Genomic DNA, 13141 nt, shown 5'->3' with positions numbered 1-13141 from the left:
TCATGTTGTAACCACACATTATATCACACCTACTGTAAAAACACCTTATATCACATCTACTGTATACACATCATATCACAACTACTGTAAACACATATTGAATCACACCTACTGTAAACACACATTGTATCACACCTACTCTAAACACATTGTATCACACCTACTGTACAAACGTTGTATCACACCTACTGTACACAAATTGTATCACAACTACTGCAGCAAACACAATGTATCACACCCACTATAAACACACTTTATATCACACCTACTGTACACACATTGTAGCAGACCTACTGTAAACACACTTTGTATCATACCTACTCTAAAGACACATTGTATCACACCTACTGTACAGACACATTGTAGCAGACCTACTGTAAACACACTTTGTATCATACCTACTCTAAAGACACATTGTATCACACCTACTGTACAGACACATTGTAACACACCTACTGTAAAACACATTGTTTTACACCTACTCTAAACACACATTGCATCACAACTACTTTAAACACACAATGGCCCAGAAATTAGTGACCCAACGCGCTAGTAAGCACCGTGTACTCACACGTGGGACCGATGGAATTGCCGGTTTTCTGCATGCACAGCGCATGTGCGGGAAACTGGCATTTCCAATCGTCTGAACCAAGGGGTTCGGAGGTCGAACGCGTGCACACAGGAGTCTGCCCGTGCGCGTTGAACTTCCTTTTTTTTTCAGGTTTGCCCATGCGTGAAGGCCTCCACTTTTTACACTTTAAAAAAGCAGACATAAGGACTTCTTTTTAAAAGGTAAGTGGTCTATTAATTAAAATTAGCAATTTTTTTCCACAGGTTTATTATTTTTAAAGACTTTACAGTAAGGTATTTTTAGCCCCGATTTTTTATAAAATTATTTTTTTCAAAAATTTAAATTACTGTTTAAAATAATTATTTAAAATTATTTATAGTTCATTTAAATAGTGTGATGTTTTTAAAATTTTTATTTCAAGTTTAAGTACTGTTTTGGGCGCCCGGAGTTTTCATGAGTTTGACAGTTCTTACTGTCAAACTCATGAATAAACTTTTGCATCCTCCGATTGGTTGCCCAGTGCTCACATGATCCCAGCCGACGCATCGCCCTAAGTTCGCCGCTGGATCACGCAAGCACAGCGCGCCAGGAGCTGAACCGGGCCACAGACAGGAAATCCACGCAGGCCCAGGCTTCAACTGCCGGCGCGCTAGGTAAGTGTAGGTCGGGGGCTTGCACCCGCGGGAAGCCCCCGACACGAATTTCTGGGCCATTGTTTCGCACCTACTCTAAACACACATTGTATCACAACTACTGTAAACACACATTGTAACACACCTACTCTCAGCATACATTGTATCGCAACTACTGCAAACATGTCTCACAATTACTGTCAACATACATTATATCACACCTACTGTTAACACATTGTATCATAACTACTGTAAACACACATTGAATCACAGCTACTCTAAACACACATTGTATCACACCTACTGTACACACATTGTAACACATCTACTCTAAACACAACTTTTATCAAACCTACTCTAAATACACATTGTATCACAACTACTGTAAACACACATTGTATCACAACTACTGTAAACACACGTTATATTAGAGCTACACTACACACTACATATCACAACTACTGTAAACACACATTGTATGATAACTACTGTAAAGACACATTGAATCACACCTACTGTTCACACCTTGATTCACAACTACTGTATCACAAGTAATGAAACAGGGTTAGACCCAAAACGTCGACTCTATTTTCTCTCCATGGATGTTGCATGGCCTGCTGAGTTTTTCCAGCATTTTCTGTTGTTATTTTGGATTTCCAGCATCTGCAGTATTTTGCTATCGTACCATTATATCACACCTAAAGTACACACTTTTTATCACACCTACTGAAAACACACATTGTATCACACCTACTGCACACACACTTTGTATCACACCTACTGTAAACACACATTGTATCACACCTACTGTAGACACATTGTATCACAACTACTGTAAACACATTGTATCACAAATACTGTAAATACACATTGTATCACAACTGTAAACCCACGTTGTATCACACCTACAGTAAACACACATTATATCACACCTACTGTACACTCACATTATATCACACCTACTGTAAACACACATTGTATCACACCTGCTCTACACACACATTGTATCACACCTACTGTACACACACATTGTATCACACCTACTCTAAACACACATTGTATCACTCCTACTGTAAACACACGTTATATCACACTTACTGTACACACACATTGGCCCAGAAATTCGGGTCTCCACTGGTGCGTACGCACGGGGTACTCACCCGTAAGCCCAACGGAAGTGCCGTTTTCCTGCATGCAGTCTGCATGCACGGGAAACCGGCACTTCTGAGCCCCTGAAAGGAAGGGTTAAGAGGTGGAACACGTGTGCAGGAGAGGCTGCGCGTGCGCATCGAACTTAGGTTTTTATTGCAGGTTTTCCTGGGAGGGTAAGTCTCCACATGTTAGACATGTAAAAAGCAGGCGTAAGACCTGCTTTTTACAAGGTAAGTGGTGAATTAATTAAAATTTAAACATTTTTTCCACAGGTTTGTTATTTTTAAATACTTTAAAGCAAGGTAACTTTATTTTTAGCCCCGTTAGAAAATAAAATTATTTTTTTCAAAAATTTAAATTATTGTTTAAAATAATTATTTCAATAATTTATAGTTCATTTTAAAAATGTGATGTTTTAAAAAAAATGTATTTGAAGATTTAGTGCTGTTTTGGTGCCGTAGTATTTATACGTTTTGACAGCTCTTCCTGCAATCTTATGAATGGAGCATTCCCTGCTCCGATTGGCTCAACATGGCCCATGTGATCACAGGGGATGCATCGAACTAATTGCGCCCCTGGGATACGCAAGCACTGCGCGCCAGCAGCTGGACCAGGCCCCGGATCAGAATTCCACGGGGGCCCACAGCTCAACGGCCGGCGCGCAAGGTAAGTGCAGTTCGGGGACTTACACCTGCGTGAAGCCCCTAACCCGAATTTCTGGGCCATTGTATCACACATACTGTACACACATTGTATCACAACAACTGTAAAAACACATTGTATCACACCTACTCTAAACACATATTGTATCATAACTATTGTAAACACATATTCTATCACACCTACACAAAACACACATTGTATCACACCTACTCTAAACACACATTGTATCACACCTACTGTAAACACATTGTATCACAACTAATGTAAACACACCATATATCACAGCTACAGTACACACATTATAACACAGCCACTGTAAACACATATTGTATCATGACTACTGTAAACACACATTGTATCACACCTACTCTACACATATTGTATTACAACTAATGTAAACACAAATTGTATCAAACCTACTGTACACACATTTTATCACACCTACTGTAAACACACATTGTATCACAACTACTGTAAACGTACATTGTATCACACCTACTGGACACACATTGTATCACACCTACTGTACGCACTTTGTACCACAACTACTGTAAACACACATTGCACCATACCCACTGTAAACACACATTAAATCACACATACTGTACACACATTGTATCACAACTACTGTAAACACACATTCTATCAAACTACTGTAAACAAATATCGTATCACGCCTACTGTACACACAATTTATATCACAGACTATAAGCACATATTGTATCGCACCTACTCTAAACACAAATTGTATCACACCTACTGTACAAACGTATCACACCTACTGTAAAAACACATTGTATCACACCAACTCTAAACGCATATTGTATCACACCTACTGTAAACACATCTTGTATCACACCTACTGTAAACACACATTCTATCAAACTACTGTAAACAAATATTGTATCATGCCTACTGTAAAAACACCTTATATCACACCTATTGTACACACATTGTATCACAACTACAGTAAACTCACATTATAACACACCTACTGTACACACTTTATATCACAGACTATAAGCACATTTAGTATCGCAATTACTCTAAACACAATTTGTATCACACCTACTGCACAAACATTGAATCACACCTACAGTACACACATTGTATCACAACTACTGTAACAAATACATTGTATCACAACCGCTTTAAACACACATTATATCGTGCCTACTGTACACACATTGTAGCACACCTATTGTAAACACACATTATCACACCTACACTAAACACACATTGTATCACACCTACAGTAAACACACATTATATCACACCTACTGTACACACACCTTGTATCACACCTACTGTAAACAGATATTATATCACAACTACTGTAAACACAAATTCTATCACAACTACTGTAAACAAACATTGTATCACACCTACTGTACACACATTGTATCACAGCTACGGTAAACACACATTGTATCACACCTGCAGTACACACATTGTATCACAACTACTGTAAACACACATTGAATCACAACTACTGTAAACACACATTGTATCACACCTACTGTAAACATGCATTGTATCACACCTACTGTAAACACGTTGTATCAAACCTACTCTAAACACACATTGTATCACAACTAGAGTAAACACATATTGTATCACATCTACTCTAAACAAGTATCAGACCTACTGTACACACATTGTATCAGACCTAATGTACACACACCTTGTATCAAAGCATAACTAAACACACATTGTATCACAACTACTGTAAACACACATTGTATCACAACTACTGTAAACACACATTATATCGCAGCTACCATACACACATTATATCACCACCACTGTAAACACACATTTTATCACTACTACTGTAAACAAACATTGTATTACACCTTCTGTACACACATTGTATCACAACTACTGTAAACACACATTGTATCACATCTACTGTACACACATTGTATCACACCTACTGTACACACATTGTATCACACCTACTGGAAACACACATTGTATCACACCTACTGTACACACATTGTACCACACCTACTGTACACATTGTATCACTCATACTGTAAACACACATTATATGACACCTAATGTACACACACATTGTATCACACCTACATTGTATCACAACTACGGTAAACACACATTCTACAACAAATACTGTAAACAAACAATGTATCACACCTACTGTAAAAAAACTTATATCACATCTACTGTATACACTTGGTATCACACCTACTGTAAACACATATTGAATCACACCTACTGTAAACACACATTGAATCACACCTACTGTAAACACAAATTATAACACAGCTCCTGTACACACACATTATAACACAGACTGTAAACACACATTGTATCACACCTACTCTAAACACACATTGTATCACACCTACTGCACAAAACATTGTATCACACCTACTGTGTGCACATCGATCACAACTACTGCAGCAAACACAATGTATGACACCCACTATAAACACACATTATATCACACCTACTGTACACACATTGTAGCAGTCCTACTGTAAACACACATTGTATCATACCTACTCTAAACACACAATGTCTCACACCTACTGTACACACACATTGTAACACACCTACTGTACACACACATTGTATCACACCTACTGTACACACACAATGGCCCAGTAATTCCGTTCCAAACCCGTGAGTACGGTCGGGGTACTCACGCGTCTGGCCGGAGGAAATGCCGGTTTTCAGCATGCACAGCGCATGCGGGGAAAACCGGCATTTCCTGTCCTCTGAACGAAGGGGTTCCGAGGCACAGCGCGTGCGACTGCACGGGCAGTGCGTGCGCAGTGAACTTCATCAATTTCATTCATGGATTCAGTGAGGTTAAGTCCTTACAACTTACACATGAAAAAATCATGTGTAAAGTTGCTCCAGAGGCTGCGGAGGAAGATATATTTTATCGTGGAGCTTCTGAAGGGCAATATTTTTGTTTGGGAAAGGGAGGAAAGTTATTTTAAGAAATTATGAGGTAAGTTTTAAAGTTTAATTTTTTTTTTTTAAACGGGTTTTCAGTACTGTTGGTAGAAGGAGCAATTGTGTCTGTGTGAATTGAATTTGCTGTGTTTATTAACTGTGAAGATGACTGTTCTAAAATGAGTAATGTAACATTTCCAACATTTTTAAGAAAGAAACTTTTCATCAGTAATATATTCTTTTAAGTGATTATGTATGTATGTCCGTATATATTCCTTTACGTATATGTATATATTCCTTTACTTATGTGTATGAATGTATGTTTTTAATTATGATTTTCCAATAAGTTACTTTCTCTGAAAGTCATAATTAAATACATACATTCATACAAATAAGTAAAGGAATATATACATATATATACGCAAAGGAATATATACAGACATACATACATAATTACTTAAAAGAATATATTACTGATGAAAAGTTTCTTTCTTAAAAATGGAGTCATTTTCACATTTAATAAACACAGCAAATTCAATTCACACAGCCACAATTGCTCCTTCTAACTACAGTACTGAAAACCCGTTTTAAAAAACAAAAATAAACTTTAAAACTTACCTCAGCATTTCTTAGAATAACTTTCCTCCCTTTCCCAAACAAAAATATTGCCTTTCAGAAGCTCCATGATAAAATATATCTTCCTCCGCAGCCTCTGGAGCAACTGTACTCATGCTTTTTTCATGTGTAAATTGTAAGGACTTAACCTCACTGAAAGCATGAATGAAACCGGCGAATTTTACTGCGCACGCGCTGCCTGTGCAGTCGCACGCATTCTGCCTCTGAACCCCTTCGTTCAGAGGACAGGAAATGCCCGTTTTCCCTGCATGCGCTGTGCATGCTGAAAATCGGCATTTCCTCCGGCCAGACGCGTGAGTGCCCCAACCGTACTCACGCGTTTGGAACGGAATTATTCGGCCAACATTTTACATGTCAATAAAATGAAAAATTTAATAATTGCACGATTTGCCCCCTCGCATCTGCGACTGAGGGTCCAAGAAGGTGCATTGCGCAAGAGGTCATTGTCGTACGCATCCTCACACTGTTCCCTTTCGGGAACTGTATGAAGTGGTGGAAGGGTTTCTGACCACGTTAACTCTCCTTCCGTGACCATAACCATCTTCATACCAGCCATTAGGGTGGTTAGTCCTATGGCGTGAGGGTTTTACGGGCTCCCACAACCCATCTGAGGGGGGGGGCCACCCACACCCACGGACGCAAGTATCCCGCTAGATGTCCACCCAGAATTTATAGTTGGAGCTCCGACTCCACTTGCCGGGACTGTTTGGAGCGGGGTTCGAAACCTTAACCCTTCTGGCCCAGCGGCGGGGATGCTTACCGCTACGCAAAAGGCCCACTCCGTGCAAAAGGTGACACCCATACGTTTCCTGCACCTTTTCCCTCCCCGTGACTGGAGCCCTATGCTGCCACTTGAAAGACCAAGCTATCATCTGTCCTTTTTGCGGCGCCTTGGACTTCTCATTACCAATGATGAGCAGGCGCTGCACCTCCACCTCGTTGAGGAGATTGCTGAGGTCATCATCAGTTCAATTGTGAGTTCTTTTAATGCCGTGAATTGTGCTCATTCCAGCCATTTCACGTTGCTAATCGGAGTGGGCCTTTGGCGTAGCGGTAGGATCCCCGCCGCTGGGCCAGACGGTGCAGGGTTTCGAACCCCGCTCCAGACAGTCCTGGCAAGTGGAGTCGGAGCTCCGGCTCTAAATTCTGGGTTGACATCCAGTGGGATATTTGCGTCCGTGGGTGTGGGTGGCCCCCCTCCTCGTATAGCTTGTGGGAGCCCGTAAAACCCTCCCACCATAGGACTAACCACCCTAATGGCTGGTACAAAGATGGTTACGGTCACGGAATGAGCGTTAATCACGGCCATAAATCCTTCCACCACTTCATACAGTTCCCCAAAGGGAACAGTGTGAAGACACGTATGACGACGACATTGCTAAATAAATAAATGGAATTAAAAAAAATCTTTCAGGGCTTTTAAAAGTCTTTAAATTGCTTTAATTCTGTTTAAAACTACTTCAGATTCTTCAAAATAATGTAAACGTTTTTAAAAGTTTATAAAAGTTACCAAAAGCTTCATAAAAATACCAAAAACCTATTTGAAATGCTGCTCTGCATGTAAAAATGCTTTTCAGCTTGTGAGGAACATTGGGGGCGTGTCCTATTAAACTGAGACCTCAAGGGGCGTGTCTCAGTTGCACAGCGCGCTCCAGGCTTCACGCTGGCTGCACTCCTGGGCGGCGTGACGTCAGACGCTGCACGGGATTCTTCTGTTTCAAAAAGGAATTCCAGGCGTCCCTGGAGGTGAACGGCAGGCGCGTCGGGTAAGTGCAGATCAGGGGCTTGCATGCGTGGCAAGCCCCCGATCCGAATTTCTGCCCCATTGTATCACAACTACTGCAAACACACATTGTTTCACAACTACTCTAAACACACATTGTATCGGAACTACTGTAAACACACATTGTAACACACCTACTCTAAACACACATTGGGCCAGAAATTCATGACCAAATGTGTGAGTACGGTCTGGGTACTCACGCATCTGGCCATTGGAAATGCCGGCGTTCAGCATGCACAGCGCATGCGGGGAACGCCGGCATTTCCAGACCTCGGAACGAAGGGGTTCATAGGCACAGCGCGTGCGACTGCACAGGCAGCGCTTGCGCAGTGAACTTCATCGATTTCATTCATGGATTCAGTGAGGGTAAGTCCTTACAAGTTACACTTGAAAAAAGCATGTGTAAAGTTGTTCCAAGGCTGCGGAGGAAGATATATTTTATCGTGGAGCTTCTGAAAGGCAATATTTTTGTTTGGGAAAGGGAGGGAAGTTATTTTAAGAAATTTTAAGTAAGTTTTAAAGTTTAAATTTTTTTTTTTAAACGGGTTTTCAGAACGGTAGGTAGAAGGAGCAATTGTGGCTGTGTGAACTGAATGTGAAAATGAGTGTTCTAAAGTGAGTAATGTAACATTTCCAGCACTTTTAAGAAAGAAATTTTTCATCAGTAATAAGTAATTATGTATGTGTGTCCGCATATATTCCTTTACGTATATGTATGTATGTTTTATATTCCTTTACTTATGTGTATGAATGTATGTTTTTAATTATGATTTTCCAATAAGTTACTTTCTCTGAAAGTCATAATTAAATAATACATTCATACACATAAGTAAAGGAATATATACATAACACGCAAAGGAATATATACAGACATACATACTTTCAGAAGCTCCACGATAAGAAATATCTTCCTCCGCAGCCTCTGGAGCAACTGTACCCATGCTTTTTTCATGTGTAAGTTGTAAGGACTTGACTTCACTGAAAGCATGAATGAAAGCGGCGAATTTTACTGCGCACGCGTTCTGCCTCTGAACCCCTTCGTTCAGAGGACAGGAAATGCCGGTTTTCCCCGCATGCGCTGTGCATGCTGAAAACCGGCATTTCCTCTGGCCAGACGCGTAAGTACCCCGACCGTACTCGCGCATTTGGAAGGGAATTACTGGGCCAACATTTTACATGTCAATAAAATGAAAAATTTAACAATTGCACGATTTGCCCCCTCGCATCTGCGACTGAGGGTCCAAGGAGGTGCATTGCGCAAGAGGTCATCGTCGTACGTATCCTCACACTGTTCCCTTTCGGGAACTGTATGAAGTGGTGGAAGGATTTATGGCTGTGATTAACGCTCATTCCGTGACCGTAACCATCTTTGAACCAGCCATTAGGGTGGTTAGTCCTATGGCGTGAGGGATTTACGGGCTCCCACAACCCATCTGAGTGGGGGGAGGCCACCCACACCCACGGACGCAAGTATCCCGCTGGATGTCCACCCAGAATTTATAGTTGGAGCTCCGACTCCACTTGCCGGGACTGTCTGGAGTGGGGTTCGAAACCCTACTCCTTCTGGCCCAGCGGCGGGGATGCTTACTGCTACGCATAAGGCCCACTCCGCACGAAAGGTGACACCCATACGTTTCCTGCGCCTTTTCCCTCCCCGTGACTGGAGCCCTATGCTGCCACTTGAAAGACCAAGCTATCATCTGCCCTTTTTGCGGCGCCTTTGACTTCTCATTACCAATGATGAGCAGGCGCTGCGCCTCCACCTACTTGAGGAGATTGCTGAGGTCATCATCAGTTCAATTGTGAGTTCTTTTAATGCCGTGAATTGTGCTCATTCCAGCCATTTCACGTTGCTAATCGGATTGGGCCTTTGGCATAGCGGTAGGATCCCCGCCGCTGGGCCAGATCAGGGTAGGGTTTCGAACCCCGCTCCAGACAGTCCCAGCAAGTGGAGTCGGAGCTCCGGCTCTAAATTCTGGGTTGACATCCAGTGGGATATTTGCGTCTGTGGGTGTGGGTGGCCCCCCCTCCTTGTATAGCTTGTGGGAGCCCGTAAAACCCTCCCGCCATAGGACTAACCGCCCTAATGGCTGGTTCAAAGATGGTTACGGTCATGGAATGAGCGTTAATCATGGCCATAAATCCTTCCACCACTTCATACAGTTCCCCAAAGGGAACAGTGTGAAGACACGTATGACGACGACATTGCTAAATAAATAAATGGAATTAAAAAAAATCTTTTAGGGCTTTTAAAAGTCTTTAAATTGCTTTAATTCTGTTTAAAACTACTTCAGATTCTTCAAAATAATGTAAACGTTTTTAAAAGTTTATAAAAGTTACCAAAAGCTTCAAAAACTTCCAAAAACCTATTTAAACTGCTGCTTTGCATGTAAAAATGCTTAGCAGCTTGGCAGAACCATTGGGGGCGTGTCCTGTTAAACTGAGACCTCAAGGGGCGTGTCTCAGTTGCACACCGCGCTACAGGCTTCGCGCTGGCTGCACTCCTGGGCGGCGTGACGTCAAACGCTGCCCGGGATTCTTCAGATTCAAAATGGAATTCCAGGCGTCCCTGGAGGTGATCGGCAGGCACGTCGGGTAAGTGCAAATCGGGACCTTGCACGCGCGGCAAGCCCCGTTCACGAATTTCTGGCCCATTGTATTGCAACTACTGTAAACACACATTGTTTCACAATTACTTTAATCATACATTATATCACACCTACTGTTAACACATTGTATCACAACTACTGTAAACACATATTGAATCACACCTACTCTAAACACACATTGTATCACACCTAATGTACACATATTGTAACACAGCTACACTAAACACAAGTTTATCACACCTACTGTAAACACACATTGTATCACAACTACTGTAAACACACCTTGTATCACAACTATTGTAAACACATGTTATATCACAGCTACTCTACACACTACATATCACAACTACTGTAAACACACATTGTATGACAACTACTGTAAAGACACATTGAATTACACCTACTGTACACACCTTGTTTAACAACTACTGTATCACAAGGAATGAAAAAGGGTTAGACCCGAAACGTCGACTCTATTTTCTCTCCATGGATGCTGGCTGGCCTGCTGAGTTTTTCCAGCATTTTCTGTTGTTATTTCGGATTTCCAGCATCTGCAGTATTTTTCTATCATATCATTATATCACACCTACTGTACACACTTTGTATCACACCTACTGTAAACACACATTGTATCACACCTACTGTAGATACATTGTATCACAACTACTGTAGACACATTGTATCACAAATACTGTAAATACACATTGTATCACAACTACTGTAAACACATATTGAATCACACCTACTGTAGACACATTGTATCACAACTACTGTAAACACATATTGAATCACACCTACTGTAATCACAAATTGTATCACCTTCTGTTCACACATTGTATCACACCTACTCTGCACAAACATTTTATCACGCGTACTCTACACATATTGTATCACACCTACTATAAACACACATTGTATCACACCTACTGTAAACATATATTGTATCACACCTATTGTTAACACATATTGTATCACACCTATTGTACGCAGACATTGTATCACGCCTACTGAACTCAAACATTGTATCACACCTACTGTAGAGGCATAGTTTCATAATAACTGTACACACACATTATATCACACCTACTGTACACCCATTGTATCACATATTCTGTAAACACATTGTATCACTCCTAATGTAACCACACATTGTATCACACCTATTGTAAACACAAATTATATGACACCTATTGTACACACATTCTATCACACCTACTGTACACAGACATTTTATCACACCTACTGAAACCACACATTGTATCACAACTACTGTAAACACAGATTGTGTCACTCCTACTGTACACACATTGTATCACACCTACTGTACACACACATTGTACCACACCTACTGTACACACACATTGTACCACACCTACTGTACACACACATTGTATCACACCTACTGAAACCACACATTGTATCACAACTACTGTAAACACAGATTGTGTCACTCCTACTGTACACACATTGTATCACACCTACTGTACACACACATTGTACCACACCTACTGTACACACACATTGTACCACACCTACTGTACACACATTGTATCACACCTACTGTAAACACACGTTGTATCACCTACTGTACACACATTGTATCACACCTACAGTAAACACACATTTTATCACATCTACTGTAAACACAGATTATATCACACCTATTGCTCACACATTATATCACACCTACTGGACACACACATTGTATCTCACCTACTGTGCACACATTGTATTACACCTACTGTAAACATACATTGTATCACCTACTGTAAGACATTGTATCATACCTATTGCACACACATATTATATCACACCTACTGAAAACACACATTGCATCACAGCTATTGTACACACATTGTATCACATCTACTGTAAACATACATTATCACACCCACTGTACACAACTTGTAGCACACCTACTGTACACACATTGTAACACACCTACTGTAAACACACATTATATCACATCTACTGTAAACACACATTATATCACATCTACTGTAAATACACATTATATCACACCTACTGTAAACAAACTTTGCATTACACCTACTGTACACACATTATATCACACCTACTGTAAACACACATTGTATCACACCTACTGTATACACACATTGTATCACACCTACTGTAAACATACATTGTATCACACCTACTGTTAACA

The sequence above is a fragment of the Somniosus microcephalus genome, chromosome 1, assembly GCF_052327205.1.
Source record: "Somniosus microcephalus isolate GS21.2 chromosome 1, FLI_Smic_1.0, whole genome shotgun sequence".
NCBI classification, from domain to species: domain Eukaryota; kingdom Metazoa; phylum Chordata; class Chondrichthyes; order Squaliformes; family Somniosidae; genus Somniosus; species Somniosus microcephalus.
The sequence above is the reverse complement of the archived record's forward strand: the minus strand, read 5'-3'. Positions refer to the sequence as shown.